Raw genomic sequence first — 6,240 nt, 5'->3', positions numbered from 1 at the left:
GGGTTTTTAGTTAATTTGGATCGAATGGTGGTGTCAAATTGGCCCCAACTATGCTCGGATCAAACAGGTATGGATTTGGTCAATCTAAAACCTTGAAATAGAATATTTTTAGATAAGAGGGCAAATGGGGATGGTTTTGGTTGAAATTTTGCAAGGTGAGGTTTTTGGGAATTCTGGTTTGGTTGGCAGTGTTAGATCAGCCTATATGGGCCCAGATCAGATATATATATATATATATATATATAATACCATATAAATATATTTTGCAAAACCAAACCTAAAACATAGTTAAAATCCACTATCAGCAGTTTAGGTTTCCATTAGAGAGAGTGTAACCCCTATCATTAACTTTGTCCGACAAATGAGCTTATCTTATTACTATGATCAGTCACTCAAATGAATTCTCAAACTACCTCAACATACCTAGGTTTAACCATTAATGGATATCATTGATTGGCATATATATATATATATATATATATAATACAAAACCAAACCTAAAACATAGTTGAAATCCACTATCAGCAGTTTAGGTTTCCATCAGAGAGAGTGTAACCCCTATCATTAACTTTGTCCGACAAATGAGCTTATCTTATTACTATGATCAGTCACTCAAATGAATTCTCAAACTACCTCAACATACCTAGGTTTAACCATTAATGGATATCATTGATTGGCATATCAAAGACAGTCAAATCCAAAACTTAGTGTAGTACCATAATCAAGTCTAGGGGTTATGTGTAACTTTATAGTTTTATCCATCAATCTCCAATATCTAAAGCATAATTGGAAAATGGTCAGGGTCCAATGTTTCATCCAAATACACACTGCATGTGCTTTAAGTCTAACCCTAGCAATTAAGACAAGCTGCCCCAACTTCGTTGGCAGCACACCAGCCTTAGCATAATAAACTGCACAAGTCTATCCAATGGTTGAGAACATTCTAAATTCTAGAACGAATTTCTTCATCTATACTATTTATTAGGCAGCCTCACTTATAGTAATGTGCTTGGTCTCGGTCATAGACTATATTTTTCTTACTACACAAGGTCCCAAAGTATCCAGATATAGACTTTCTTACAACAATCCAATGCTCTTGTCTTGGGTATGATTGATATCTACTTACAACACTAACGACTTGAGCAATGTTTGGCCAAGTACACAACATAGCATACATGATGCTCCCAAAAGATGAGGCATAGGGAACCTCTCTCATGTCCTCAATCTCTTTAGGATTCTCAAGTGACATTCCTTTGGAGAGAGTGACTTCATTCCTGAAAAGAACAAATCCCTTCTTGGACTTCTACAAGTTGTATCTATTGACGATGTTGTCAATGTAAGTAGATTGTGATAATCAAATTATCCTCTTTGATCTTTCTCTATAGAGTCAAAGTCCCAAGATATAAGAGTCATCTCTAAGATCTTTGATGGAGAATTGCTGCGAAAGCCATACATTCAATGTAATCAACATTCCTACATCATTCTTAACAAGCAAAGTGTCGTCTAAATATAGAATCATAAATGTAGCATTGCCTTCCATTGTCTTTTTGTAAACACAGAGTTCATCTGGATTCTACTCAAAATCAAACTATTTGACTATTGAGTGAAATTGGATGTTCTAGCATCTAGAAGCTTGCTTTAACACATAAATTGATCTATTCAACTTATACACCATGTGTTTCTAACCCTTAGCAACAAAGCCTTATGGCTTTTGTATATAGTTATCTTTGATAAGATCACTATTCAGAAACACGGTTTTGACATTGATATGTTAAATATCACAATCGTAGTGTGTAGCTATAACTAATAATATCCTTATGGACTTAAGCATGGCCACTTATGAAAAAGTCTCATCATAATCGACTCTTTTTTTAGTGTACCTTTTCGCTACAAGTCGAACCATCAAAGCCCTTCTTCCTCTTATAGATCTACTTGCAACCGATTGCTTTCACCCCAAGGGTGGGTCTACAAGAGTCCAAACTTCGTTGGTTTCATCGAGTCCATCTCGGCTTCCGTGGCATCTACCCACTTCAAGGAGTCTATGTCTAACATAGCTTCCGTATAGGTTACAAGATCTTCGTCACTATTCGTAGCTTCCATCAAGTAGCTTTCTTGGTTATAGTTGTAACATAATGGAGGTTTAGAAACCTAAGTATATCTTCTAAGCTGAATATTATTATCTGGAATCTGTGGGTTATCTCCCACTACACCTGAGCTCTCTTCATCAAGAACAATTTTCTGATGATGATTGTTTAGGATCTAATTCTCTTCTAAGAAATCGGCATTTTGACTAACAAACACTTTTTGCTCCCATGAGTCATAGGAGAGATACCTTACATAGTCCTTGGATAGCCTACAAATAGGCAATGACTGGTTTTGGATTCCAATTTGTCCACACTTGTCTTTTTGACATGTATTGGACAACCCCATATTTTTAAGTTTCTAACACTTTGTTTCTTGCCAGTCTATAGCTCGTAAGGAGTCTTAGGAACTGACTTGGTTGGAACCTAGTTCAACATGTAAATTGTAGCCTCTAATGCATGCCCCCAAAGGGATATAAGTAACTCTGAATGTATGAGGACTGATAGGACCATATCTAGTCGAGTCCGATTTCTTCTCTTTGACACATCGTTTAATTATGGTGTAGCAAGAGGAGAAAACTATGATATAATCCCACTTTTTTTAAGTAGTCCCTGAATTCATCGGAGATATATTCACCTCCTCGATTTGATCGAAGGGCTTTGATTTGTCTCTCCAACTATTTCTTGATTTCTTGTCTAAAAACCTTGAACTTTTCAAAGGATTTAGACTTATGTCTTTAGATACATGTAACCATACCGAGAATAATCATCGGTGAAATTTATTAAATAATAATGTTGATTCTGTGTCCTAACATTCATGAGACCATATACATCAGTATATATAAGGTCAAGTGTACTTGTAGTTCTTTTAGACTTACTTGTAAATGAAGGAAGGGGAAATCCATCATATAGAAGACCAAACCATGATGGATGGTATGGCGAAATTTCAAAAATTTCTTTTTACCCTTCCGTGAATCATATTCCTAGTTTTACAAAAACTGTATTTTTCAATGACCGTTCTCACATCGAACCGGACTAAATCTAAAACCAAAAAAAGGGAGAAGGATACCCGATACGGAATCCACACAAGTAGTTCCCAAAGTGGTAGTTCACGCCCAAAGGGGATACCAAAACTAGCTTCCATTGAAGATGGCATAGCTTGAATTGAAGTCAGTTCAGCAACATAGTCCTTCAGCAAGAACTATATAATCCAATAGCTTGGATCGAGCAAGGGAGGTGAGCATGAATTAAATCTGATATTTTCTTGCAAAAATCAGAAATCAAGATTAATCAAAATCAGTCACCAAATGGAGAATGAACTAGGGTTTGGGCGGTAAGAGCAGAAGGAGAGAACCGGACTCTATAAGCCTTAAAGATCAACATTCCTAATCCAATTAGGAGGAGTCTTTAATCCAAATTTTATTTGAATCTGGACTCTATAAGTGCAAAAGAGTTATCATCTAATCCTAATTGCTGATCCATACCCATATTTGCCCAAGTCACATGACCTCACAAAAGCCCATATGGTTTCGGCCCAGCTTCTGTGAAAGAGCTTGGCCGAATTTACTAAGAAGTATAGTGAACCCCCGAGTCCATTGGTATGGGCTCTTAATGGGCCCAACATTTACACTAAATGGTCATTGAGTCCAGTCATCCTATGAAGACCCAAGGACAATGGACTTAAGTGAGATATAGCCCCATCAGAAAAAATAACCATAAATGGTCTCACACACTTAATCTCTCAGCCCTTAATGATTAACCACTACCCAACAGGGAGGGACATCTCCCTTGGCTGCAAGGTGCAATGTTGCACTCTCTACTCGGATGGGTATTGGGAATTAAAACCTTTTGCAAACATTTTTCTTAAAACATTTTATATATATATATATATATATATATATATATATATATATATGATCATATAAATATATTTTGCAAAGCAAATATCAAACAAATTTGAAATTGACTTCCGAAAGTTTTGGTTTTCATCAAAGAGAGTGCAGTCCTAATCATTCATTTTGTTCGACAAAGGGGCTAATCCTATCACTATGATTACCCACTCGAGTGAATTCTCAGACTGCCTCAACATACCCAAGTTTTGACCCCAAAGGATCTCACTGATTGGCATATCAAAGACAGCCCAATCCGATACCCAATGCAATACCATAATCGAGTCTAGGGGTTAGGTGTAACTTTCCAGTTTTTTCCATTAGTCTCCAAAGTCCAGGGCATAACTAGAAAATAGTCCAGTTTCAGTGTTTCAAATAAACACACACTACATGTGCTTCGAGTCTAATCCTGACAGCTAAGACAAGCTACCCCAACCTACTTGGCAGCACATTAGTGTCAGCCTTGGCAAGATAAACTTCACCAAGTCTATCCAACAGCTGAGAATATTTTAAACTAGCACGAGTCTCATAAGTAATTTAAGGGTAATTACACAAAAACACACCAAATACAACATGAATTAATTATGTACTTCTATTCATTTACAATAAATGCATATGTACATCAATCTGATTGGAGCTAAAGGCATAAACTGTCTAACAACTCCCACTTGCACTTAGGTCCAATTTGGTATAAGCTGGAGTTCCATACTGTCCACATGTTTCTCAAACACTTTCTGTATCAGTGACTTAGTTAATGGGCCTGCCACGTTGTCTGCTGGTGCTACTTCTGAATCTAGATATCCCCTCTACCAATAATCTCCTGTAGTACATGATACTTCCTCTCAATGTGCTATGACTTCGAGTGGGGTCTTGGCTCCTTAGCCTGAGAAATTGCTCTAGTGTTGTCGCACAACAGTGGAATGGGTGATGTGTTGGATGGAAAAACTCCTAATTTATGAATGAACTTCTTCATCCATACTGCTTCCTTGGCAGCTTCACTTGCAGCAATGTACTCAGCCTTAGTCGTGGAATCTGCTGTGAATCATTGTTTTTTTCTTTTCCAGCTAACTACACAGGAACCCATCGTCAATATGTATGCAGATGTTGACTTTCTATCATCTAGATCTGACTAGAAGTCGGCATCAGTATACCCGAGGATTTGTAGTGAACTACCATCGAAAACTAGACAAAACTCTTTTATCCTCCGAAGGTATTTGTGTCTGTTCTTTGCAGCAGTCCAATGCTCTTGTCCTATGTTTAACTGGTAAGTAGTTACTACACTCACAACCTTACCAATGTCTGGTTGAGTGCACAACATGGCATACATGATGCTCCCTACGGTAGAGGCATAGGGAACCTCTCTTATGCCCTAAATCTCCTCAAAAGTCTTGGGAGACATACCCTTGGAGAAAGTGACTCCGTGTCTAAAAGGGACAAATCCCTTATTGGAGTTCTCCATATTGTATCTATTTGCAATTATCTTTTTTTGATCTATCTCTATAGAGTCGAGCTTCTCCAAGATCTTTCATGGAGAATTACTACGAAAGCCATACCTTCACCGTAGTCAACATTTCTACATCATTCCCCAATGAGTAGGATGTTGTCTATATACAGAACTAGGAATGCAACCTTATCTCCCACTAATTTCCTATAAACATCGGGCTCATCCGGATTCTACTCAAAGTCAAACTGTTTGACGGTAGAGTCAAATCGGATGTACCAACTTCTTGAAGCTTACTTAAGTCCATAAATGGATCGGTTAAGTTTACACACCATGCGTTCTTGACCAACAACAATGAACCCTTGCGGTTGCATCATATAGATATTTTTCAATAAAATCTCCATTCAAAAACGCGGTTTTGACATCCATATGTCAAATCTCATAGTCATAGTGTGCTACTACAGCTAATAGGATTCTTATGGTTTTAAGCATGACCACTAGCGAAAAGGTTTCCTCATTATCGATTCCCTCTTTTTGAGTGTACCATTTCCCTATAAGGTGAGTTTTGTAGGTCTCAACATTCCCATTGGGGACCTTCTTCCTCTTGTAGATCCATTTGCAATCAATTTCTTTCACCCCATGGGATGGGTCTACGAGAGTCTAGACACGTTGATTTCCATTGAGTCTATCTTGGCTTTCATGGCATCCACCCACTTCAAGGAATCTATGTCTAACATAGATTCTGCATAAGTCAGGGAATCTTCCTCACTAATTGTGGCTTCCATCAAGTAACTTTCTTGATCATAGTCGTAACGAATTGGAGGTCTAG

Source organism: Nelumbo lutea, chromosome 2 (assembly GCF_056320005.1).
Source record: "Nelumbo lutea isolate HS-2025 chromosome 2, American lotus-T2T, whole genome shotgun sequence".
In the NCBI taxonomy this organism is placed as follows: domain Eukaryota; kingdom Viridiplantae; phylum Streptophyta; class Magnoliopsida; order Proteales; family Nelumbonaceae; genus Nelumbo; species Nelumbo lutea.
Note: the sequence above shows the minus strand (reverse complement) of the source record.